Source organism: Glycine max, chromosome 15, assembly GCF_000004515.6.
Source record: "Glycine max cultivar Williams 82 chromosome 15, Glycine_max_v4.0, whole genome shotgun sequence".
Classification (NCBI taxonomy): domain Eukaryota; kingdom Viridiplantae; phylum Streptophyta; class Magnoliopsida; order Fabales; family Fabaceae; genus Glycine; species Glycine max.
Genome location: NC_038251.2, coordinates 32,092,278 through 32,119,656, shown reverse-complemented (window position 1 = coordinate 32,119,656; position 27,379 = coordinate 32,092,278). Strand labels below are relative to the sequence as shown.

Below are 27,379 nucleotides of genomic sequence, written 5' to 3'. Positions count from 1 at the left end.
AGGTCACCCTACTTCCATTTGTGTGTAATAATTTTAGGCAATTTTCCCTTAGGATAGTGAGTGTTTTGTTGGGAACCTTAAATGAGGTCATCATAACACTCTTAGGATCTGCCTAGTTTGCATTTCTTGCACTTTAATTTCTTGCTTACTTTCATAGCTTATTTCCTTTACCCTCCATTGTCAAACCGCCTAGATAGCTTGCCTTTTACCAATTAGTTTTTACCTTATCTTTCACACCTCTTTTAGTGTTTATTTTGGCTAGTTTCAACCATAGTTTCTGATGCAAGCTCCATTGGAGCTTGTAGGCCTAGGATCTTCTTCATCAATGGATTCCTTTGCTTCTTGGAAGATAAATGGCAGCAGAATGGAGAAGGAAGAGAGAGAGGAGACGCCACTTCAAGGAGAAGATGAGTCTAGAAGAAGCTCACCACCATAGGAGGCCATGGATAAGAGCTTGGAGGAAGAAGGAGATGAATGAAGGGAGAGGGAGAGAAGAGCACAAAATTTTGTGCTCAAAAAGAGCTCTGAAATCTGAAGTTAATATTCAAATGATCAAAGTTCAAAAAAAATGCACACACATGACCTCTATTTATAGCCTAAGTGTCACACAAAATTGGAGGGAAATTCAAATTTCACTTGAATTTGAAATTGAATTTGTGGAGCCAAACTTTGGAGCCTAAATTTCACTAATTATGATTAGTGAATTTTAGTTATGGTTCAGCCCACTAATCCAAGATCAATTCCAAGATTCTCCACTAAGTGTGCTTAGGTGTCATGAGGCATGAAAAGCATGAAGGACATGCACAAAGTGTGACTATATGATGTGGCAATGGGGTGTAGTAAGTAAATGCTCACCTCCCCCTCCAAAATTTAATTGGATTGGGCTTCTACCAATTCAATTAAATTTATTTGCAACCACACACATCAAATATCCACTTAGTGCATGTGAAATTACAAAACTACCCCTAATACAAAAACTAGTCTAGGTGCCCTAAAATACAAGGGCTGAAAAATCCTATATTTCTAGGGTACCCTACCTACATTATGGAGCCCTAAATACAAGGCCCAAAAATAAAGAAACCTTAATCTAATATTTACAAAGATAAGTGGGCTCGTACTTAGCCCATGGGCCCGAAATCTACCCTAAGGCTCATAAGAACCCTAGGGCCTTCTCTTGCATCTCTGGCCCAATCTACTTGGAGTTTTATATCCAATGCCCTTGCGGGGTAGGATTGCATCCGTTTCTTTTACCTTTTGTTTTCAAACCCCCAACAAGAAAGAACCACAACTTAGAAACCAACATGAGTCTTCATTCTTCATCTAGTGTTAATGGTGAAGGTTCTACTCCTAAGGACCCCTTGTATAAGATATTAGATGAGTTGAGATCCCTTAATTTGTGGAAAGAAAAGCAAGAGAGAAAAGAAAAAGGAAAAAAAAGAGTGGAAGAAATAAGTCAAGATGAAAGAGAGAAAATAAGGGAAGAAGAAAGAAGGAAAATACTAAAAGAGTTAAGAAAAGAAAAACATGCCTTCTATAGTAGTCATAACTCTTGCAAGAGCCTAAGTGAAGAACTTCGTGACTATTATGAAGGAAGGCATAGGGCACATCCTAGACCTCACTCCCATTGGAGAGAAAAGGAAAGAAAGCCTCAAGAGGCTAACATTAACCTCCTATACTTCCATGGGAAGAACAATGTAGAGGCTAGCTTAGATTGGGAAATAAGGATAGAGCAACAACTTAAAAGGAAGTCTACTTCAAAATCTTATGGCTCTCACTCTTATCCAAAGAAAGACCAAGGTCAAGGCATCTTAGGGGTGACACCTTCTAAGCCCAAAGATGATAAGGGGAAGACAATAGAAAAGCAACCCCTTAAGGCTAGTATGTAAGAGAAGACTAGCTCCATAAAATGCTTTAAATGTCTTGGAAGAGGGCACATTACTTCTCAATGCCCCACCAAGAAAACCATGATTATGAGGGGCCAAGACATTTATAGTAGCTAAGATGAGGCTACTAGTTCACCTTCCTCTAGTGAAAGTGAAGAAGCAAAAGGGGAAGAATCTAGTAATGAGATCTACCCCCAAGAAGAAGGACAAATTTTAATGGTTAAGGAGGTAAGTGTCTCCTCCAAGAGGTTAGCTAAGAAGGAAAGACATTTTGAAATAAAGACAAATATTAAAAAATTTCCCCTCTTAGACAACCTCCACATTTTCTCCTTTGTAAAAAGACACTTGTTGGCATTGCCACACCTCTTAGGCTTGAGTTTATTCCTCAACTAAAGGAGTTTTGGGATGAGGGTTTGGTTCGCAAGAGCTTAAATCCTTGTGCTTTGTTGGTGCCCAAAATAGGTATTATTAGGCACCAAATCCCTATGATAGGTGGTATGCTGAATGTGTTGAGTGGTGAAACCCTCTTTTGTAAAATCACTCATGCACCCAACATCTTCATGATTTGTGTACATAGGGACTTACTAGGTAGGTTTGTTCTTATTTTTTGTTTCAATACAAACTTAGGTGCTCATATGGGACACCTTAGGTTTGTCATAATTTTTTATAGGAATATCAACATGAAAATAAAGAAAAAGGTATGTTTTATTCCATTACTTTCCTTAACTTTTTAAATAGTGATCAAGGGCTTCCCATGGACCCTAAGAGAATAAAGGTCATTCCTGAATGGCCTACTCCACCATGTATAAGGGAAATTTGGGGCTTCAATGAGTTAAAAAACTTTTACAAAAGGTTTGTCCCATATTTCTCTATACTTGTAGCACCACTCATTGAGTTGGTGAGGAACTATGTTCTCTCATGGGAAGATGTTCAGGAAAGGGATTTTCAGTCCTTACGCTACTCTAACATACCCAACATCACTAATACATATGTTTTTATTCTTTTTACAGGTGTTGAGGAAAGAATCCCTGAGTTTCAAGAACATATGGATTTGAGGTCAAATCCTTTTCAAGGGAGAGGGAATGATGCAATCCTACCCTGCAAGGGCATCGAATAGAAGACTCCAAGAAGATTGGGCCAGAGATGTAAGAGAAGGCCTTAGGGTTCCCATGAACCTTAGGGTAGATTTCGGGCCCATGGACTAAGTAAGAGCCCACTTATCTTTCTACATATTAGATTAATGTTTCATTATTTATGGGCCTTGTATTTAGGGCTCCATAATATAAGTAAGGTACCCTAGAAATATAGGACTTTTTAGCCCTTCTATTTTAGGGCACCTAGACTAGTTTTTGTATTAGGGGTAGTTTTGTAATTTCACATGCATTAAGTGAATATTTGATGTGTGTGGTTGGAAATAAATTTAATTGAATTGGGAGAAGCCCAATCCAATTAAATTTTAGAGGGGGAGGTGAGCATTTGGTTGCTACACCCCATTGCCACATCATATAGTCACACTTTGTGCATGTCCTTCATGCTTTACATGGCTCATGACACCTAAGCACACTTAGTGGAGAATCTTGGACTTGATCTTGGATTAGTGGGCTTAACCATAGCTAAAATTCACTAATCATAATTAGTGAAATTTTGGCTCCAAAATTTCAAATTCAAATTCAAGTGAAATTTGAATAGAAATTCAAATTTCCCTCCAATTTTGTGTGACACTTATAAATAGAGGCTATGTGTGTGTATTTTTTCAACTTTGATCATTTGAATATTAAAGTTCAGATTTCAGAGCTCTTTTAGAGCACAAAATTTCGTGCTCTTCTCTTCCTCTCCCTTCATTCATCTTCTTCTTCCTCCAAGCTCTTATCCATGGCCTCCTATGGTAGTCAACTTCTTCTAGACTCATCTTCTCCTTGAAGTGGCATCTCCTCTCTCTCTTCCTTCTCCATTCCGCTGCCATTCATCTTCCAAGAAGCAAAGGAATCCATTAATGAAGAAGATCCTAGGCCTACAAGCTCCAATGGAGCTTATATCACATGACTTCTATGACAAAACTACAATCAGTGAACATGTCACTCTAGATTTTTGAGGTTTTCTTCTACTTTAATGTTTTTGTAAGAATTTTATGCCAACCACAAAAATAGCAAGACAAAACTCAAAGGAACCTAAACTCAACACAATTCATGGTTCAAGAACAAGAACAAGAAATTTGAAACATAGAAAATCAAATCTAGCTTTTATAGCAAGTTTAATCGGTGGAAATTCTAAAGAATCATGTTAACAATATTCAACACAAGACATGTGAGGAAATACATGGAGAAAAAAAATGAAGAAACAACAATGGAGGAGAAGGTAAAGCTGAAAATTAATGGAGGTTTAAGGAGCACCTACTTGAAGCTCTTGTGCTCTGATACCGCTTGATGAAAGCTTGCTTGAGAAGCTTTTATAGAGGCTGGATCTTTAAGCTTCACTAAGGTCCTTCAATGGTGATTTTCAGCCATGGAGTTGCAGCGCAAGATAAAGGAGAAGAGGTGAGAGGAGGCGACATCCACTAGAGAATAAGCCATGGAAGGAGAAACTTCACCACCAAGAGAGTGCCTTGGATAAGAAGCTTAGAGATGAAACTTCAATGGAAGAAGAGAATGAGAGAGAGGGGGGCATGGAAATTGAAGGAGAAGGAGAGAATTTGAACTTTGAAGTGAGTCTCACAAGTTTCTCATTCATCAAAGTTACCACAAGAGTTAACACATGCTTCTATTTATAGCCTAGGTAGCTTCCTTGAGAAGCTAGTGTTACACCCCTTTAATAGCTAAAAAGGAAGAAAGCTTCCTTGAGAAGCTTCCTTGGGGAGCAAGTGTTACACCCCTCCAATAGCTAAGTTCACCCCATGCCAAAATACATGAAAGAAGAAAGCTTCCTTGAGCAACTTCCTTCAGAAGCTTCCTTGGGGCGCAAGTGTTACACCCCTCCAATAGTTAAGCTAACCCTCATGGCAAAATACATGAAGGAAGAAAGCTTCCTTGAGAAGCTTCCTTGGGGAGCAAGTGTTACACCCCTCCAATAGTTAAGCTCACCCCCATGGGAACACATACCCCTCTAATAGCTAAGCTCACCCCCCCCCCCCCAAAAAAAATACATGAAAATACAAAAAAAAAGTCTCTACTACAAAAGACTACTCAAAATGCCCTGCAATATAAGGCTAAAACCCTATACTACTAGGGTACCCTTAACTTGTATGGTAGGATGCCCTTAATTTGTAGGGTACCTGTCACAACCTACCCTTCAGCAGGAGGGCGACGCGAGACTCACGGGTGTGTCTTCCAAGAAAGGAAAATGTGCGGAGTCGCCACCAACGTTTATTCGAGGAAAACGTCGGAAAAACCGGAAAAGACGTGGTCTACGAACTTTAAGTGTGAAAGGTTTGGGAGTTGTATTTACGCACGGGGAATGTATTAGCACCCCACGCGTCCGTCACAAGGGACGACAGCCTTTAATCAAGTGTGCAAATATGACTTCAATTTGTTTTATCTTCCCTTTTTACGCTTTGTATGTCTTTTTATGCCTTTTTTACGCTTTGTATGTCTTTTTATGCCTTTTATACTTTTTATCTTTTTGTGGCCGACAAGGGTGTTTCCCTTGCTCCTACGTATTCCTCAATTGTGATAAGAAAATCATACCTACGTAGTTCTTTGTGAACTAAACGTTGGTTAAGTTGTTTTTATCCTTTTTTTTGCAAGATATATTTTGATTGAACAAAAAAGGTCGTTTTAAGGCGTTGGACCATTAAACGATCTTTCGATTCTTTAAAAAGGAGAGAAAACATTAAGGCATTGGACCATTAATGATCTCTTGGTTTTTTGAAAGAGATGACAAAGCTACGTATTGATTTTAGGCTTTTAAAAGTCCATGTTTAACCAATAAAAGTGAAGAGGACCATTTCAAGGCGTTGGACCTTTAAAAATGGTTTTTAGGTGATGACAAAAGCTTGATTTGTGAGTTGATTTTAGCCTTAGTTTCACTTTGGTTATTTTTCAATTCGATTAAGAAAGAAAATCCCAAAGAAAAACGTCCGATTGATTTTTTTTAATTATTTTATTTAAAGATATTTTTTTTATTATTATATCATTATTTTGCCTCTTTTCGGTTTTAAACGTGGTTGTGGCGTGAAAGATCGATCGAATTTTATTCTAAAAGAAATTAAAAGATGTTACAACTCAAATGATCGGTGAAAATTTATTTTATTTTTTGATTAGGCGAGAAAACGACTTAAATGAATGACTAAAGCACGTCAAGAGGGGGTATGGAAAGCAAACGAAATAAAAATAAAAGCATGCAAAACAAGTGGGGACCACTAAGGGCACATAGAATGAATTGAAAGGTTCAATTTCGGGAACTTACCAGTTGAAGACCGAAGAACGACGAAGAACGAACGAAGAACGATGAAGAACAGTGGAAAATCTTCACAAAATCGCCCACAGAAACATCTCGGAAGCGTTACGGAAGCGCCTCGGCTTGGATTTTCTTCACGGAAACAATTGTTCTCACTAATTTTAAGTGAATCTCAGATACCAGGAGGGTTGAACGAATTTGCTCTGCTATACTTCCCCTATTTATAGGGGAAAAGAGGGAGGTGGTTGCCGCCCAGCTCGCCCAGGCGAGTTGGATTGCTTCCACCAGAAGGCACCGCCTTCTGTTGGAACATCCTGGAAGGCCCAAGTGGGCCTGATTGCTATTTTCACACCCTTGTTTACTAGATACACCCCCTTTGCCCTTTTTTGCTGATTCTTTTTCCGTAACATTACGGAACTTCACAAATTACGTAACGATACTAGTTTTATTTCCGTAATGTCACGAAACTTTATGGATTACGCAACCATCCCCTCTTTGGCTTCTAGAATATTATGGAACTTTACAGATTGCGCAATAATGCTTCCTTTCGACTCCCGACATGTCATGGAACTTCGCGGATTGCCTAACGATGGGTGTCAAGTTCCTCGAAGCGGTCATGCGAAGGTCGCATCCCAACAAACAGATGGTCCCTGGATGAAATTGGGGTATGACAGTACCCTACAAACCTAAAATTGGCCAAAATACAAGGCCCAAAAGAAGAAAAACCTATTCTAATATTTACATAGATAAGTGGGCTCATACTTAGCCCATGGGCCCAAATTCTACCCTACAGCTCATGAGAACCCTAGGGCCTTCTCCTACATCCCTGACCCAATCTTCTTGGAGTCTTCTATCTAATGCCCTTGGGGGTAGGATTGCATTAGGATGCCCTTGCTACAACAAAACAACCCCTACGGCCATAGAGGAAGCATTTGTATCCAAATCAAAGGGAATATTGAACTAAGGGAGTTGAAGCACAGAAGCACTAGTCATGGCTTTTTTGAGTTGTAAAAAAGTAGACTTTGTTGCCAGTGTCCATGTAAACGTGGATTCTTTTAACAACTCTTTGAGAGGTGTGGCGAGATGAACGTATTTCCAATAAATCACAAATCACCTGCAATGTTACCAGCTAATCCTAGTTTGAATTTTTTTTCCTGATCCGATTTAACTCCCTCGCTAGAAATGATATGGCCCAAATATGAAACTGAGGCCACTGCAAAAACGCATTTCACCATCTTAACAATGAACTTGTGCTCCTGCAATGAATTAAAAATGACTACTAGGTGTTGTAAATGATCAGAAATGTTAGTATTGTAAATCAACATATCATTAAAAAACAACAACACAAATCGCCTTAAATAAGGGTGCAAAAAATCATTCATGGCGGCTTGGAATGTTGCCAAAGCATTAGTGAGACCGAATGACATCACAAGGAACTCATAGTGCCTAATTATGAGTACGAAAAGTTGTTTTGTGTGTTTCTTTTGGCACTACGCAAATTTGGTGATAACCCAACCGTAAATCAATTATAGAAAAAATGGTTTCCCTCTGTAACGTATCCAATAATTCATCAAGTGTTGGAATAAGAAATTGATCTCGGATTGTAATGGCATTGAGAGCTCTATAATTCGTACAAAAGCACCAAGTTCCATCTTTTTTAGCAAATCAACAGCACTGGGGAAGAAAAAGGATTGTGACTTTGCACAATCAATCTTTCATTCAACATCTCCGAAATGATTTTTGTCATTGCCTCCTTTTGAATGTGAGGGTAACGGTATGATTTTACATTCATTGGTTTGGAATTGGGTAAAAGAGGAATTTGGTGGTTATGGGATTGAAGGGGGGTGGGGTAAGCCTTGGGATTGATAAAATATGGATGAGAAGTCCTGGAGTAAAGGTTGGACTGTGGTAGGAAACATGGAAAGTTCAAGGTTGGTTTTGGGTAAAGGGTATGGGACCAAGCTTGTGGGTGGGTCCTACTCTGAAAAGGAAATAAGATGCAAGGAGACCAAAATGAATTTTTAAAAAGTTAGATGCCTAACTGAACCAAGAAAATAAGATAAGAAACCAAATAGGTCATTTGACCTATTATTTTTGTGTCTATCTCTTTCAATCACTTCATTTATTACACCTCAAATTTTTCTCTCTTTCTCTGTCTTAGTTGTACAAATGTGGCATAATTTGTTGTTATAATTTGTTATACAAGTAATACTTCTCTTGGATAAAATCTAGGCTAAATTATAACTTTGGAGAGATCAAAATTAAAGATTGAACTAGTGATCAATTCAGATTGATGCTTTTATTACTTGATTGGATTGAATACATAAATTAAATATTTTGTTCTTTTAGGCGTAGTTTTAAAATTTGAACTAGTGATCAATTCAGTTAAAATATTAAGTCATTGAGTTAATGGTCAAATCAGTGGGTTACTAATTTACCTCCATAACCCAATCAATATTAAAAAAATTAAAAAAAATTATATCCTACCTTGAAAAAAAAAAACTAAACTCAAAATTAATACAATTTCACTCTTAAGATGATTAGTTTAATAATGATTAGTATTATTATTTTGTTTATCATATTATATATTTTGCTTTATTTAATTTATTATTACTATAATTATTTAATTTATTATATTATATGTCATGCTTTTAATAATTTATTTTATTATTATTATTATTACTATTAATATTTAACTTATTATATTTCATTTTTATTTATTTTATTATATTGTATGTTTTAATTTATTTTTTTAAAGCAAGAGAAGATAAACTAAAGTTAATAGTCAACTGTAGTGAAGCCCAATAAACCAATTAAAAAATAAACAAGTTGATATTCTCAGTATCTTTTTTAAAAAAAGTAATATGAATTGACAAAAGAGTCCATTTGCACATTTTTCTCACCCCATCTTCCCTCTTCCCCTTCTTCTCATCACCATTTTCCCTTCTCCCTTCCCCGACATTTTTTTCTGTTTTTTTTTTATATACAACGAAAGTACATTTTTGTTGCATTTTGGATTAAGAATCACAACGAAATTATACTTATATTGTTTTTTTTTGGGGGGGTTTTGGAAAACACCACAATCAAAATATGATTTCAGGTTGTGATTTTCAACCCATAACACAATAGAATCACAATTCCATTGTGTTATTTTTTAAGTTTTGAAAAACAATACAATCACAATATGATTTCGTTATGTTTTTGAATGAACAACACAACAAAATCGTACTTTTGTTGTGTTAATCAACACAGCAGAATCATGATTTCAATATACATTGGGGATGAAAGTAAAATTACAAAATGAAATCATGATTCTAGTGTGTTATTTGGGGGTGGAATCAAATAATACAATGAAATCATGATTTTGTTGTACTATCTGGGGGGATGAAAAATTACATAATGGAATTGTGTTTCCATTGTACAATTGGGGCTGAAAAAAATACACGGCAGAAATATAATTTTGTTATGCACTTATACAATAAAAACATACTTTAGTTATGTATTTTTTTTCATCCCCCAACTGCACAATGAAAATACGATTTCATTGTGCAATTATTCAAGGGACAGTTTTGGAATATGGATAAAATACAGCCATGTGGATAGTGTCATCAACAAAAGTTGTAGTGCCAATAACAATACCCAAAAGAGAAAAGAAACAATGAAAAACGTAAGGCCCAAATAGCCCATTTTTACTAAAACCTAATTTCAGTAGCATTAGTTATGTAGGTGCTTTCGTTTAGTGCTGTGTCGTTCCCATTTAGAGAAAGTGAAACAGAGTTGGGTCGCGGCTGTCATTGAAACTGAAATATTTCCGCATGAAAGTGGCAGGGAGGAGTGGTAAATCTGTCCATCGACAGGTCGAACACTTCCAGCAATGACAACGATGGTTTGAGGTCGACGATGCCGGTGGAACGAAGGTGGTCTGAGGTTGACGGTGCCGTTGGAGTTTGAGAGATAAAGACCTCCTTCTTTCGTGTTTTCTCTTCTCTCGCATCTCCCTACTTATTTTTTTTCTTATTTGCTTATTAATAAATATTATGGCTGTAAAAAAAAAAACTTGTACCAGCATATTTACTAGTTTTACACTTAAAATTAAAATTATTTTTTTTCAATCAATAATAATAAGAAAATGTAATAAAAAAGTCTATCACCAAAAAGTTTCTATAAATTATAGGATATCAATTATTAAAAGACAATATATATATAATCATAGTGATATATAATCATAGTAATATATTAAAGGAGGGGGAGGGGGGTAAGGCCCATGCCTGTCCCCCTTGTATCCGTCTCTGAATATATATAATCATAGTGATATAGTATTTTTTTATGTTTATGAATGAGGTTGGGATCTAATTTCTTATGCACCTGCACTAATTTTTACCATTAGAGTAATTACAGAGGATGTGATATCCTATTTCCGTTCCTATATCTAAGAAAAATATCTAATTCATCAAAACTAATAAAAATGATTAAATTGGTTAATTTTAATCAACAATGTCAATTTTGATTTTTTTTCAAAACTATTTATGACATTAAACAATTTAAGTGATAAGTTTTTTTATTATTATTATAAAAGACAATTTTTCTTACCAATAAGTATATCTTATATTATCAATAGTCCAATAAATACATCCACATTCATGAGAAATGAGTGATTCTTCTTAATGCATGAAACATCCATAATGTGCGACATAGAATTTGAAAGCTATTAGAAGGAAAACAAAACTTTTGATGGCAAGGGAAAGAACGAAAAATAAAATTTAAAAAATGAAACTTTATTTTTAATTTATGGCGAAATCACAAAATATTTTTAGTGATTTTACATATGTTTTGAAGTGATTTTAAAGAAGAGAAGTGTTAGCAACACATTCTCTAATACATTTCTCTTAATACACATTCTCTCATTGAAATTTATTGAAAACTATAAAATCAGGAACAAGAGTCATTAAATGAGAGGTGTGATCCATAAAATTTGTGATTTTCAATAAATTTCAACCAATAATAAAAAATGTGTGCAAAAGAGCATGTTAAAAGTTGTGTTGCCAAGATTTTTCTTTAAAGAATCTAGATATAACAAATCAGGTGACTTTAGACAATGAGGAGTGAAAGAGTTAAAAAATTACAACCATAGAAATTAAAATGGGTTGTGTTAAACTATAGGATCTGAAAATGAAAATTTGTTGTAACTATAAGTACCGAAAAGGGTAATTAAACATTTATAGTCATTAAAAACTACCAAAATCTTTTGGCAGTTTTACAACATCTGTTTCAATATTTTTGCAGTTTAAAATTAATGTGTCCAAGGAACCATAAGGGGGCAAGAGTAAGATTTAATCAGCGGGGAAGAATCATATTCCAATCAGAGAAAATTCCAGCCTTTTTCCAAGGTCGTTTCAATAGCTAAGATAGCAACCATTACCTCAGCATACAAAGCAGATTGAAACCCAAGGTAACCGGAAAATGCACCAAGGAAATTGGCATATGTCTATGAAGAAACCTCCACTTCCAGTTATGTTCAAACTACCCTCGCAGTTCCATCCGTGTTACATTTTATACAAGGAGCCGGCAGAAGCAGCCAAGAGACTTGCTTACACAAAATTGCTCTCCTTGGGTGACTGACAACCGATAATTTCTTAAGAATAAGAAAGTCATGGATGAAGTTGGACATGCTACCTTTGAAAAGAGAGTATGTGAGGTGATTACTAGCCAAAACGTTACTTAGAACAGAATTAAAAGACATAGTGTGGTTTTCAAACTTGATTCTATTCCTGCTGATCCAAAAATAAGGTGTACTTATAGGGATGAAAAGAAAAAGTTGTTGTAACTATAGGGATAAAAAAAATAATTAAACCTACATTCTATTGCAATTGTTTATGCACACTTGTTTAATCCCTTGTTCATTTTTTCGTCTACGGGGTAGAACAATTAAGCCAAATATTTTCACTCTGGATTTTGCCAAATGAAGGAAATTTGCATATATGTGCTTGCATATTAATATTATTATCCCTTTAATTTTAGGATATACCATAATGTATATGAACAAAAGAAAAGGAGAAACATTATGGCGGCAACTAACGACCACCATCAAGACATTGAAGAAAAATTAAGTGCATGTGCATTCATAATATGATTTTTTTCTTTCTCTTATCTCTCTCTTTATTACATAAATAATTGCTTTTTCCTTTAAAAAGTTTTTTCATAAAATTGAAAAAATATTAATTACTTTTGTAAAATAAGTTGTATCATACACTAAATTTACATTGACTAATGGCAAGATGTTCACCTCTCTAGGTTCTCTAACTTTCTAATTTCCCCACCAGAAGAACCCGTATCGGTTAAAAGTGCATAAGCCTAAGAGTCAATTAAGTTATTTTCTCCTCTATTTTGGTAATATTGTCGCATAATCTCATATTTCTTATCATCCAATACCTCTCTTGTGTCTGACACCACTTCTTGAATAATCGTTCTACCTTCACGCATGCTTACCACTGACGACATGGTTGGCCTGAGTGCTGGAGAGACTTTGGTGCATAAAAGAGCTACATTGATCATCACCATTGCCTCCTTTATGTTGAAGTCTCGATGCAATCCTACCCCCCAAGGACATTGGATAGAAGACTCCAAGAAGATTGGACCAGAGATCCAAGAGAAGGCCCTAGGGTTCTTATGAGCCTTAGGGTAGATTTTGGGCCTATGGACTAAGTATGAGCTCACTTATCTTTGTTCATATTAGATTATGATTTCATTATTTTTGGGTCTTGTATTTAGGGATCCATAGTGTAGGGAGGATATCCTAGTAATCTAGGATTTTCCAGCCCTTGTATTTTAGGGCACCTAAACTACCTTTTGTATTATGGGTAGTTTTGTAATTTTACATACATTAAGTGCACTACTTGATGTGTGTTGGGAGAGAAATTTAATTGAATTGGGAAAAGCCCAATCCAATTAAATTTAGGACTAGCCTAAGGGGAAGGTGAGCATTTGCTTGCTATACCACATTGTCACATCATATAGTCACACTTTGTGCACGCCCTTCATGTTTTATATGCCTCATGACACCTAAGCACACTTAGTGGAGAATCTTGGATTTGATCTTGGATTAGTGGGCTGAACAATATCTGAAATTCACTAATCATAATTAGTGAAATTTTGGCTCCACAAATTCAAATTCAAATTCAAGTGAAATTTGAATAGAAATTCAAATTTTCCTTCAATTTTGTGTGATACTTAGGCTATAAATAGAGGTCTTGTGTGTGCATTTGGTAACTTTGATCATTTGAGAAATTAGACTTCAAAGTTCAGACCTCATACTCCCTCTTCTCTCTCTCCCTCCACTCATCTTCTCCTACCTTCAAGCTCTTATTCATGGCTTCCTATGGTGGTGAGTTTGTTCTTGACTCATCTTCTCCTTGAAGTGGCGTCTCCAATCACCTTTCCTCCTTCTCCATTCCGCTGTCATTGATCTTCAAGAAGCAAAAGACTCCATTGATGAAGAATATCCAAGGCCTACATCACCTTTCCTCCTTCTCCATTCTACTAGCATTGATCTTCAAGAAGCAAAGGAATCCATTGATGAAGAAGATCCAAGGCCTACAAGCTCTACATGGAGCTACATTATGTGGTATTAGAGCATCTTCATCTAGGTGATGCTCTTTTGCTTCCTCTATCTTTTTGTTCGCTCAATTCACTTTAATTCCTTGTTCTTCATCTTCTTCTCCATGTGTGATGTAAGCTCCATTGGAGCTTGTAGGCCTAGGATCTTCTTCATCAATGGATTCCTTTGCTTCTTGGAAGATGAATGGCAACGGAATGGAGAAGGAAGAGAGAGAGGAGACGCCACTTCAAGGAGAAGATGAGCTAGAAGAAGCTGACCACCATAGGAGGCCATGAAGAAGAGCTTGAAGGAAGAAGAAGATGAATGAAGGGAGAGGAAGAGAAGAACACGAAATTTTATGCTCTGAAAGAGCTCTAAAATCTGAAGTTTAATTTTCAAATGATCAAAGTTGAAAAAATGCACACACATGACCTCTATTTATAGCCTAAGTGTCACACAAAATTGGAGGGAAATTTGAATTTCTATTCAAATTTCACTTGAATTTGAAATTGAATTTATGGAGCCGAATTTTGGAGCCAAAATTTCACTAATTATGATTAGTGAATTTTAGCTATGGTTTAGTCCACTAATCCAAGATCAAGTCCAAGATTCTCGACTAAGTGTGCTTAGGTGTCATGAGACATGTAAAGCATGAAGGACATGCACAAAATGTGACTATATGATGTGGCAATGGGGTGTAGCAAGCAAATGCTCACCTCCCCTCTAAAATTTAATTGGATTGGACTTCTCCCAATTCAATTAAATTTATTTCTCAACACACACATCAAATATTCACTTAATGCATGTGAAATTACCAAACTACCCCTAATACAAAAACTAGTCTAGGTGCCCTAAAATACAAGGGCTGAAAAATCCTACATTTCTAGGGTACCCTACCTACATTATGGAGCCCTAAATACAAGGCCCAAAAATAATGAAATCCTAATCTAATATGTACAAAGATAAGTGGGCTCATACTTAGCCCATGGGCCCAAAATCTGTAGAAGCAAAGACTTTGATGTTTTGATGATGCCAAAGGATCATGCGCTTCTCAAGTTTAATTCAAGAGGATCATACACTTCTGAAGGTTAATTCAAGACAAGAATCCAAGAAATTCAAGATATATGATCAAGATAATCTCTAGAGACTTAGGAAGGGAATTTGAAGTTGAAACAACAAGAGGTTTGGTCAAAGAATTTAAGCTAAAATGTTTTTACAAAAGATTTACTCTCTGGTAATCATTTACCAAAGGATGTAATCGATTACGAGTGGTCAAAATACTTCTTGAAATGCTTTTAAAATTATTTTGAATACTTTTGAAAGCATGTAATCGATTACATGAGTATTGTAATCAATTACCAGCAGTTGAAACTATTTATAATAGCTATTAGAAATTTGAATTCAAATTTTACACCCAGTAATCGATTACACATGGATGGTAATCGATTACCGGCAGTTATTGAACGTTTTAATTCAAATTTAAAGCCTGTAATCAATTACACAAGTCTTGTAATCGATTACCAGAGGAGATTTTCAAAATATTTTGCAAGAATCACATCTGTTCAAATGGTTTTTGAATGGCCATCAAAGGTCTATTTATATGTGACTTGGAACACGAATTTGCTTAGAGCTTTTCTGAACAAAAAGTCTTATCCTCTCAAAAGAAAAATTGTCTTATCCTCTAAAACATTCCTTGGCTAAAATACTTGCAATTCAATAAGGAATTATTTGAATGCTTCATTGTTGAATCTATCTCTTTCAAGAGAGATTTCTTCTTCTCTTCTTCTTACTTTTGAAAAGGGATTAAGAGACCGAGGATCTCTTGTTGTAAAGCAATCTGAACACAAAGGAAGGGATGTCCTTGTGTGGTTCAGAACTTGTAAAGGGTTTTTACAAGATAGTGAAAATCTCAAGCGGGTTGCTTGGGGACTGGACGTAGGCACAAGGGTAAGGCCGAACTAGTATAAAACTGAGTTTGCACTTTCTCTTCCCTTAAACTCTTTTATTTATTGTTGCTTTACATTTACATTCAGATTAGTTATTTTGAATCATCTTTTAGAAATCTATCTTTAAGGGAACTTGGAACTTGCATTAAAATGAAAGTAGAATTTTAATTGGGTAAATAGTTTGTAATATCTTAATTCAACCCCCCTTCTTAAGATATCTGAGGCCACTTGTCTAACAAGTGGTATCAGAGCTTCATTCTTGTATAAAGTTTAGAAGCTTCAAGAATAGTGGCCTCAGGAAACTTCTTATTCCCAGAAGGAAATTCAATAAATAGGCCTCCTATTTTTAATGGAGATGGTTACTACTACTGGAAAACCCGAATGCAAATCTTCATTGAGGCAATAGACTTAAACATTTGGGAAGCCATATAAGTAGGACCTTATGTACCCACCATGGTGTCTGGAAATGCAACAATAGAAAAACCTAGAGAAGAGTGGACTGAAGATGAAAGAAGATTAGTGCAGTACAATTTAAAGGCTAAAAACATCATTACTTTTGCTCTAGGAATGGATGAATATTTTAGGGTTTCAAATTGTAAGAGTGCTAAGGATATGTGGGACACTTTACAAGTCACACATGAGGGAACAACTGATGTCAAACGATCTAGGATAAATACTCTAACTCATGAGTATGAATTATTTAGGATGAAGACAAATGAAAGTATACAAGATATGCAGAAAAAGATTCTCACATATAGTTAATCATCTTGCATCATTAGGAAGAATATTTCCAAATGAGGATCTCATAAATAAAGTGTTAAGATGTCTAAGTAGAGAGTGGCAACCAAAGGTAACAGCCATCATAGAATCTAGAGATTTGTCTATTATGTCTCTTTCTACACTATTTGGAAAATTACAGGAACATGAGATGGAGTTGCAAAGACAACATGAAGAAAATGATAAACAGAAGAAGGGAATTGCTCTTAAAGCCTCATCTTCAATCCAAGAGGAAAGTGACATAGAAAATTCAATTGACTTAGATGAAGATGAAGATCTTAGCTTCTTTGTCAAAAGATTCAACAAATTTATTAGAATGAGAGGAAATTAAAGAAGACAAAACTTCAAACCTAAAAGAAGGACTGAAGTGTCATTTCAAACTCCAAAATGCTTTGGGTGCAATCAACCCGGACATCTGAGGGCTGATTGTCCAATCTTTAAGAAAAGAATAGAGAAGTCTGAAAAGAAGACTATTGGAGAAAAGAAGGCAAAGAAGGCCTACATCACATGGGATGATAATGACTTTGAATCGTCTGATGATTCTAAAAAAGAAATGATTAATCTATGTCTAATGGGCAAAAACTATGAAAGCGACGAAGAGGTAACATCTTCTAACAAATCTATTTCTTTTGATGAGTTACAAGATGCATTTGCTGAATTACATAGTGAATCAATTAAACTAGCAAAACTTGTTTCTTCATCTAAGAAAACAATTTCAGATTTAGAGAAAGAAATTTCAAAATTAAACAAAGAAATAGATATTCTTAAAACTGAAGTTTCAATCTCTAAATCTAGTGATAAAGTTCATGTTTCTACTATGACTAATGAAAAAGTAAATTCATGTAAATGTTGTAGCAAATATGTAGAAGAAATTAAAAATTTGAAAAACTCTTGCAAAATTTTCTATTGGCAAGAATAACCTAGATGTCATATTAGGAAATCAAAGATGTATTCTTGATAAAGCAGGAATTGGATACAAACCAGAAAAACAACAAAAGTTTTACAAAAGTTTCTTTTCTTCCTCACAAAAATATAATTCTCCTTTCATTACATGTTGTTATTGTGGAAGAAAAGGACATGGAACATCTACATGCTATTTTAAGAAAAATTGTAACAACATTAAGATGATTTGGGTCCCAAAAAGATCCATTGTTCACACTAACACTCAAGGACCCAATAAAAATTGGGTACCTAAGTCATAATGTTAATCTTGTAGGAACCATTGAAGAAAAAGTGGTACATAGATAGGGGGTGCTCAAAACATATGACAGGAGATGCATCATAGTTCACACATATCTCTCCCAAGAAAAGTGGACATGTAACTTATGGTGACAACAAAAAAGGTAGAATTCTTGGAGTTGGAAAAATAGGTATGAATTATTCAAAGTCCATTGAAAATGTTCTACTTGTTGAAGGCCTTAAGCACAACTTGCTTAGTGTTAGTCAATTATGTGATAAAGGCTATCTAGTATCATTTGATTCTCAAAAATGTCTCATTGAACATAAACATCATACTAATATAAAGCATATAGGGTTTAGAGTCAACAATGTTTATATGATAGACTTTAGTCAAAAACTAGATAATAATCAATGTTTTCTTAGCAAAGATGATGATCCTTGGCTATGGCATAAATGAATTGCTCACATAAACATGGAACACTTAAATAAATTGATTTAAAAAGATTTAGTTGTTGGTTTACCTAAACTAAAATTTGAAAAAGATAGACTGTGTGATGCATGTCAAAAGAGAAAACAAACTAGAGTTTCATTCAAATCCAAAAACATTGTTTCAACTACTCAACCATTACAATTGTTACATATGGATTTGTTTGGTCCTTCTAGAATTATGAGTTTTGGTGGAAGCTATTATGCACTTGTCATTGTTGATGATTATTCTAGATATACTTGGACACTATTTATCACTCATAAGAATGATGCATTTCAAGCATTTAGGAAACTTGCAAAAGTTATTCAAAATAAGAAAAATATTAAAATTATATCTATTAGGAGTGATCATGGGGGAGAGCTTGAAAATAAAGAATTTGATTTATTTTGTGATAAGCATGGCATTGAACATAAGTTTTCTACACCTAGAACTCCTCAACAAAATGGAGTTGTTGAAAGGAAAAATAGGTCTTTGGAAGAAATTGCTAGAACTTTATTAAATGATACTCCTCTTCCAAAATATTTTTGGGCTAAAGCCATTAATAATGCATGCTATATCATGAATATGGCTTTAATAAGACCCATTTTAAAGAAAACTCCATATGAACTGTTCAATGGTAGGAAACCAAACCTCTCACATCTTCATGTTTTTGGTTGCAAATGTTTTGTATTAAACAATGGAAAAGAAAACTTAGGAAAGTTTGATGCTAAATCAGATGAAGGAATTTTCCTTGGTTATTCTTTGCATAGTAAAGCTTATAGAATATATAATAGAGAACAATGACAATTGAAGAATCGATTCATGTTTCCTTTGATGAGTCTAATGCTATTTCTCCAAGAAAGGATATTTTAGATGATATTGCAGAATCATTAGAACAAATGCATATTCATGGAGAAGATTCTAAAGGAAAAGGAGAAGGAAGCAATGAAGATCCTCCAGTAGAAGTCAAAGCAAATAATGATCTTCCAAGAGAGTGGAAAGCTTCAAGAGATCATCCCCTTGACAACATTATTGGTGATATCTCAAAAGGGGTAACAACTAGACACTCTCTCAAAGATTTATGTAATAATATGGCTTTTGTATCTATGATTGAACCTAAAAATTTAAATGAAGTCATAATAGATGAAAATTGGATAATAGCTATGCAGGAAGAACTAAACCAATTTGAAAGAAATAATGTTTGGAAGTTAGTTGAGAAACCTGAAAACTATCCAATCATTGGGACAAAATGGGTGTTTAGAAATAAATTAGATGAAAATGACATAGCTATTAGAAATAAGGCTAGATTAGTCACCAAAGGATATAATCAAGAAGAGGGGATAGATTATGAGGAAACATATGCTCCAGTTGCTACATTAGAAGCCATCAGAATGTTATTAGCCTATGCATCCATAATGGACTTTAAGCTTTATCAAATGGATGTAAAAGTGCATTCTTAAATGGCTTTATTCAAGAGGAAGTATATGTAGATCAACCCCCTGGATTTGAAAACTCAGACAAGCCTAATCATGTTTTTAGATTAAAAAAGGCTTTATATGGCTTAAAGCAAGCCCCTAGGGCTTGGTATGAGCGTCTGAGTAAGTTCCTTTTAGAAAAGGATTTCTCTAGAGGCAAAGTAGATACTACTCTTTTCATAAAGAGAAAATTACATGATATTTTATTGGTTCAAATTTATGTTGATGATATTATTTTTTGATTTACTAATGAATTATTGTGCAAGGAATTCTCTCATGACATGCAAAGTGAGTTTGAAATGTCAATGATGGGAGAACTTAATTTCTTTCTTGGATTACAAATTAAACAAACCAAGACTAGAATTTTTGTCAATCAATCTAAGTACTGCAAAGAGTTAATTCATAGATTCGGGATGGAAAATGCTAAGCACATGGCTACACCAATGAGCACTGCTTTCTATTGTAGAAGCAAGCTTCATGATGATGAATCAAGTTGATTCAAGTAGTTTTGATAATGACAAAGATGATGACAAAAAGCCCAAAGAATGATTTCAAGATTGAGTCAAAAAATTCAAGATCAAGTTTAATTTCAAGCTTCATGAGAAGAAATCAAGAAGATTCAAGAATCAAGAGAAGTTTGATTTCATGATTCAAAAGAAGATGAATTCAAGATTCAAGAGAAGAAATCAAGAAGACTTCACAAGGGAAGTATTGAAAAGATTTTTCAAAAAACAAACATAGCACAACTTTGTTTTTCAAAAGAGTTTTTCTCAAAATTTTCTAAGTTACCAAAGTTTTTACTCTCTGGTAATCGATTACCAGTTTCCTGTAATCGATTACCAGTGGAAAAGTTTGATTTCAAAAGTTTTTCAACTGAATTTGCAACATTCCAATTGATTTCAAAATGGTGTAATCGATTACAAGATATTGGTAATCGATTACCAGTGCATCTGAACGTTGAAATTCAAAATCAATTGTGAAGAGTCATATCTTTTCATAAAATGCTTTGTGTAATCGATTACATGTTTTTGGTAATCAATTAATAATGAAAAGTTTTGAATAAAAATCAAGAGATATAACTCTTCCAATGGTTTCCAGGTTTTTCTAAAGGTTATAACTCTTCTAATGGTTTTCTTGACCAAACATGAAGAGTCTATAAAAGCAAGACCTTGACTTGCATTTTAAAAATTAACAATTACAACTTTTCCAATTAACTTTTGAACATCTACTTCTTCTTTTTCCTTTGCCCAAAGCCTTCAAAGTTTTCTGGTTTCTAAACCATGTTCTTTTACAGAAAACAAAAGTGTGCTATTCATATTTTTCATTCTCTTCTCCCTTTGCCAAAAAGAATTCGCCAAGGACTAACCGCCTGAATTATTTTTGTGTCTCTCTTCTCCCTTTTCCAAAAGAATGAAGGACTAACCGTCTGAATTCTTTTGTGTCTCCCTTCTCCCTTGTCAAAGAATTCAAAATGACACAGTCTGAAAATTCTTTTGATCCTTCCCTTTCCCATAAACAAAAGATTTCAAAGGACTAACCGCCTGAGATATCTTTTGTTTCCCCTTCACAAAGTTTCAAAGGACTAACCGCCTGAGAACTTTGTCTTAATGCATTGGAGGGTACATCCTTTGTGGTACAAGTAGAGGGCATATCTACTTAGGTTATTGTAACTGAGAACAAGAGAGGGTACATCTCTTGTGGATCAGCTCAAGTGGAGGGTTCATCCACTTGGTTGTTCAAAGAGAACAAGGGAGGGTACATCCCTTGTGGATCTTTGCTTGTAAAGGTTTTTACAAGGTTGAAAAGAAATCTCAAGGACCGCAGGTTGCTTGGGGACAGGATGTAGGCACGGGTTGTTGCCGAACCAGTATAAAACTCTCGCGTTTGTCTTCTTCTTCCCTACACTTTTAATTTTTGCTGTGCACTCTAATTATCGCTTTTACTTTTGGTTAAGTTTCTATTTCTGTTCTTTACTTTCTTAACATTATAGTAAAAGCCTAATTGATTTTAGTAACATTAAGAAGGATAGATTTTTAATTAGTAAAGGTTCATTAATAATTAATTCAACCCCTCCTTCTTAATTATTCTGCGGCCACTTGATCCAACAACTATTTAGATAAAGATGAAACCGATCAATCAATGTTAAGCAATATCGAGGTATGATTGGATCCCTTCTTTATTTATCCGCAAGCAGACCTGATATAATGTTTAGTGTGTGTATGTGTGTTAGATTTCAATCAAATCCCAAATAGTCACATCTTAGTGTCGTTAAAAGAATCATAAGATATTTGTTAGGCACTATGAATATAGGTTTATGGTATCCTAGGAATTCCACATGCACCTTAATAGGATACTCTGATTTAGACTTTCCCGGTTTTAAAATAGATAGAAAGAGCACAAGTGAAACTTTTCAATTCATTGGATCTGCTCTAGTCTCTTGGTATAGTAAGAAACAAAATAGTGTTGCTTTATCCATTGTAGAAGCGGAATATATTTCTGCCGGCAGTTGTTGTGCACATATTTTATGGATGAAGCAACAACTCTCTGACTATGGAATCCTTCTCGACCATATACCTATTAGGTGTGATAATACAAGTGCAATCAATCTTTCCAAAAATCCAGTTCAACATTCTAGAACCAAACATATAGAAATTAGACACCATTTTCTAAGAGATCATGTTTTGAAGAGAGATTGTGTGCTAGAATTTGTTGATACAAAGAACTAGCTTGCTGATATCTTCACAAAATCTCTCCCCAAAAGAAACATTCTTTTCCATTAGAAGAGAATTAGACCTATTAGATATTAGTGATTTGGATAAATAAGGATTGATTGGTTGATTGAAATATTTATGTTTGATGATTGATTGATTGATTGTATTTGATTCTAAGATTTTGATTGTGTTTGATTGGTGTGTTATTGTGTGATTGATACTTGTTTGATTGAATTAAAATGAATATTAGTATTGATGATTGATATAGTTAGATGTTTTTAGCATAGACATAGATAATTTTTTAAGGAAAAAGCCTAGTTAGTGTTCTGGTAATCGATTACCATTACGTGTAATCGATTACAACAGCCTGTAATAGATTACCAGAAGGCTAAGTGCTCATGTAATCGATTATCAAACCTTGTAATCAATTACAAAATGTCATCTTCTATAAATAGGCACGTTTCAGAAGCTGCATTCACGAAAACTTCAAGCTACGGCGCCCCCTTTCTCCCAAAACTTCCAACCATCATATCTCACTCGTTTCTCAACCAAATCACCTCCCACAAAGCCCATTTTTCATCATTTTCGATTCTCTTTCATTCCAACCGATAAAAATCTTCAATAACTTCATCAAATGGCCAAATCATCTAGGAAGCGCAAGGGTTCATCCACCTCTGCTGCGGCAACTAGACCACCTCGTCCCAGAGCCACCGGAGCATCCCCGACACCAATTCCACCTTCCTTGTCATCCTCTACATTGTTTTCATCTAATGAACAACGTATCCGATACTCCTCTCTCTTTCAATCTCATCCAATTCTTGATCCCAAATATCTTGACCTAGAATTCTTTGATGGGGAAGCATTTGATTGCTACCAAGTGTTTCAAAACATTGGTCTGATTCCATTTATGTCATTAAAATTACCATATTATCCTGAATTAGTTCGAGTCTTTTATTCAAATTTGCAAATTCAAGGTGGCACATTAATTTCTGAGGTGCATGGCATACCTATGATTATTGATGAGTCTATTTTCTTTTCTCTGACACAACTACCTAGTCAGGGTGCACCTTTTGAGGGCACCATTGTTGATGACTGGAAGTTTTATTACTCCAGTCTTGATGCCCGCCGTATGGTTTGCAATGATCAGGCGAATATGACCGGCAAATTGCTTGCCAATTCATTGACATTCGATTGTCGCATCATGCACTACATCATTGTTCGCATTCTATTTACCAGATCATCAAACTTAGCTCAAGCCTCTGAAGAGGATTTAATCTTGATGTGGGCTTTTCTCATCGGTCGTCTGATCGACTTGACCCATTTGATCAGATACTGCATGCATAAGGCATTGCGATCAAATGCACCTCTGCCTTATCCATAGCTTGTTACTTTGTTTCTTCATCATTTTCAAATTCCCTTGGATAATGAGCCCTTTCTGAAAGTCAAACACTCATTTGCTATTGGTGTCGGTGCAGTAACCTCCTTCGACTACCATAAGGACATGGATGGGAAATGGTTGAAGAAGGATGTGCAACCTCCGTAAGACGAACGCACTCCCTCTTCTTCGCCTCAACGAGATGACTCCTCAGCCCTCATGCATGAAGTTCTTTCGGAGTTACGAGGCCTCCACACCTATGTTGGTGAGCGCTTTGATTCCTTGGATGGTCGTATTGATGCCATTGATGCTCGCTTTGCAGGCATGGATACCCGCATCACTCAGCTTGAAGAGGATATAAGTTATGTTTGTCAGTGCTTCGATCTTCCTCCAACATCTTCATAGATTTAGATTATTATTATATTTGATTTTACGTCGTGTATTTGGCTATGTTTTTATGACATTATTCTCTGAACTTTGGTTATATTTAAGTATTTGGCACTTAGTATTTTATGACTGAATTATGTTTGATTTTGACTTGTGAATGATTATGGCTGTGTTATTTTCTGCCTTATGTTAATTTCCACATACTTTGGCTTTTTGATGTTGCCAAAGGGGGAGAGAAACGGGGCTTAGAGAAGCTTAGAAATCAAGAGATCATAAATTCCAAAACATAGGGGGAGTATGGGATGAGTGAACGTTCTATCTTGTGTGTATTCTATCTTGATCTTGATTTCAGGAATTAAATTGTCATCATCAAAAAGGGGGAGATTGTAGAAGCAAAGACTTTGATGATGCCTGTAACGACCCACCTCGTCGCTACGGTATCCACACTCTAATATTCGATAATTTCAATTTTTATAAAAAGAACTCCCTTAATTTTTGCTTATGAAAATAGAAGTGATTTTGTCACAACATAAATTCATCCAACAACACGCCATTACTTAAGTAAATATGCATAATTATATAGAAACAATAATTCGGTACGCGTCATACACATAACAAAAATTAAATTTGTTCATAAATATAATTAAAGTCCAAGTTTTACATCTTTAACTCAACAAAATAAAACTTAAAAACCAACTACGGAGGAGTTGATTACAAAACACAACTCTCTCCCAAAATAACGCCAACGTCATCACGTCGGCTCGGCGGCTCCTCACCAGAATCTTACTCCCTGCACCCTGCCACTGTCATTCTGCTCCCACGAACAAGGTTCGTGATCATCACAGGTATCAACCACACGATATAAAATTGCAAGGGTGAGTTCATTATAAAAAGAACCAATACCAATTCCAAATAACCACAATTAGCAAGGAACATAGGGAAACATGATGAGCATACACAATATTCATTATTCAACACTCATATCCAACAAATATTCATCATCCACATCCAACAATTATTCATCATCCATCCATGGACCCAATCGAGACTGCACAGAATGATGCATGCACTGACTCAGCACTTAGATGCAATGTGGTACGTACCAAAAACAACCAAATCTCAGGAAATAGCCTAAGCGTGTCCACACGACACTCTCACTTAGGGAACTATGCTAAGTTTGTCGAGACCACCCGGTTGTGCACGTAATAGCCCCCCTCCCATAGGTGATCAGCCTGGGAGCCCAAAGGTGTTCCCTACCAGGTGACAGCCCCCTAGTATAAAGTACACTTGGCCACAATTACTCTATTTCCTGTGTCGTATGAGCTATGATCACGACCAAAAGTAAGTGCCAAAGACCATGGACCAATTAAAGCACCTAAGCATCCCCTCAGAAATGCTTAGATTCTCTAACCACGCTAGTTACCCACGTCTGGGCCATCCGACAAGGTCAGTGCACTCTACCCCCCATGACATACACTCCATACGACATATGTTCATGGCCAAAAGCTAGTGCCAAAGACCCTGGAAGGTCAGTGCACAGTGCCCCCCACGAACATACACAACATGCACATGCTAATGCATTTCCAACATCAATCAACATTCCATTTCCATGTCATTCTCAACATAAATATCATCTCGTCTCAATGACATTATCAACAACAACAACAAATTGCATTTCACACATATATACATATATATCTTTCATGCTTGAGATTCACACTCATAGGTCTTCAAACAACACAAATCAAGCAACCACAACAATATCATTCATCACAATACACATATATATATATATCGCATCCTATTAGTTAAAACATAATTTTCTTTGAAGAAAAAATAGCATGCAATAGGGACAGGCAGATATCCTCATAGCTAGGTTCCCTGACCCTAACTATGGTGTTAAAACGGTAAATTTTATAATAAACTCCCCTTACCTATCGTGAGTTACCCCGCGGATTCCTTGTCGTGTCACTTGAAGATTCTTTTTCGTCCTTGCTCGTCGATTCCACGCAAGCCTCTACCATGCCAAAACGAAGGAGACTTAGTATGGATTTCAGAAAACAAAGCTAGTAACAGTGCTCTGGGTCAAACACCCACATCACTACATGAAAGAGCTGAGAGCATTTCGGGTTTTACAAAGGAACATCATTTGGAAATTCCAACCACACCAATGTGACCGGGGTTCAGTGTAGGTTACGAAAATAACATGCATTTCAGAAAATATGCAAAGACAAGATGAAACTAACAAGAAACAAGCGTAGAACCATGGTTACCTCGAAACAAAACAAAAGGTTAGATTAGGGTTTCGTTCTCTACTGAAACCGCAAGCCAAGTTGGAAGATTCTGCTTCGGTTGAAGGGTTCCTCTCAGTGTGGGGTTTCAATGGAGAACAACGATGGTTTGTGGTGGCTAATGGTGGCTGTGGGTGATGGAGAAAGTGCTTGGGACATTAGAAATGGCTTTGGAAGAAAGAAAGGAGAAGAAATGACGTTTTTCCTAAGCTACATGAAAGCAAAGGCTGAAATGCTTAAATAAGAAATGCTCTCGGGAACGGAAGCTTCGAGCCCACTTCAGACATCTTAATTAAGATCCCAACGGTCCGATCATGGACAAGTGTCTTGTGAAGCTGCAAACCAAATTTCGAGAAGATCCAACGGTTAATGAAGGCTGGGTAGCGTTTTTACCGAGGCAGCTCCATGTAGCTTCCTCAAGAAGCTTCCCTATGGCTTCTTTGAGAAGCTTTCTCAAGAGGCTTCTTTGAGAAGCTAGATCCTTATCTACCCACACCCTTCTATTAACTAAATTAACCTCCTTGAAAATAATTACGGATAAAAAATAACATAACAAATAATCAAACATCAAACATAATTACTAATATATATATAATATATATATATATATATATATATATACATATACATATATCAGGGTGTTACAACTCTCCCACCCTTTTAGAAATTTCGTCCTTGAAATTTACCTTACTCAAACAAGGATGGGTGAGTTTCTCGCATCTGACTTTCTAATTCCCACGTGGCATCTTCTCCTGATGCACCTTCCCAGATCACCTTGACCAACGGAATCTCTTTCCCTCTTAGGTGTTTTGTTCGCCTATCCTCGATCCTCAAAGGCAATGTTTCATATGTCAAATTCTCCTTCACTTGTACATCATCCAATTCAATCACATGAGATGGATC

The 27,379-nt window shown here is 35.7% G+C and overlaps 1 non-coding gene and 1 pseudogene across 1 annotated transcript; both read right to left on the bottom strand.

Annotated features, from left to right (window-relative positions):
- Positions 1-11,116: 11,116 nt before the first annotated feature.
- On the bottom strand, positions 11,117-11,333 carry MIR10436 (microRNA MIR10436). Its single transcript, NR_161730.1, has one exon. It is a non-coding gene; the product is annotated as a microRNA MIR10436 (primary transcript).
- A 1,293-nt stretch (positions 11,334-12,626) lies between these two features.
- Positions 12,627-27,379, bottom strand: part of LOC100820429 (probable leucine-rich repeat receptor-like serine/threonine-protein kinase At3g14840) — a 92,088-nt pseudogene continuing 77,335 nt past the window's right edge.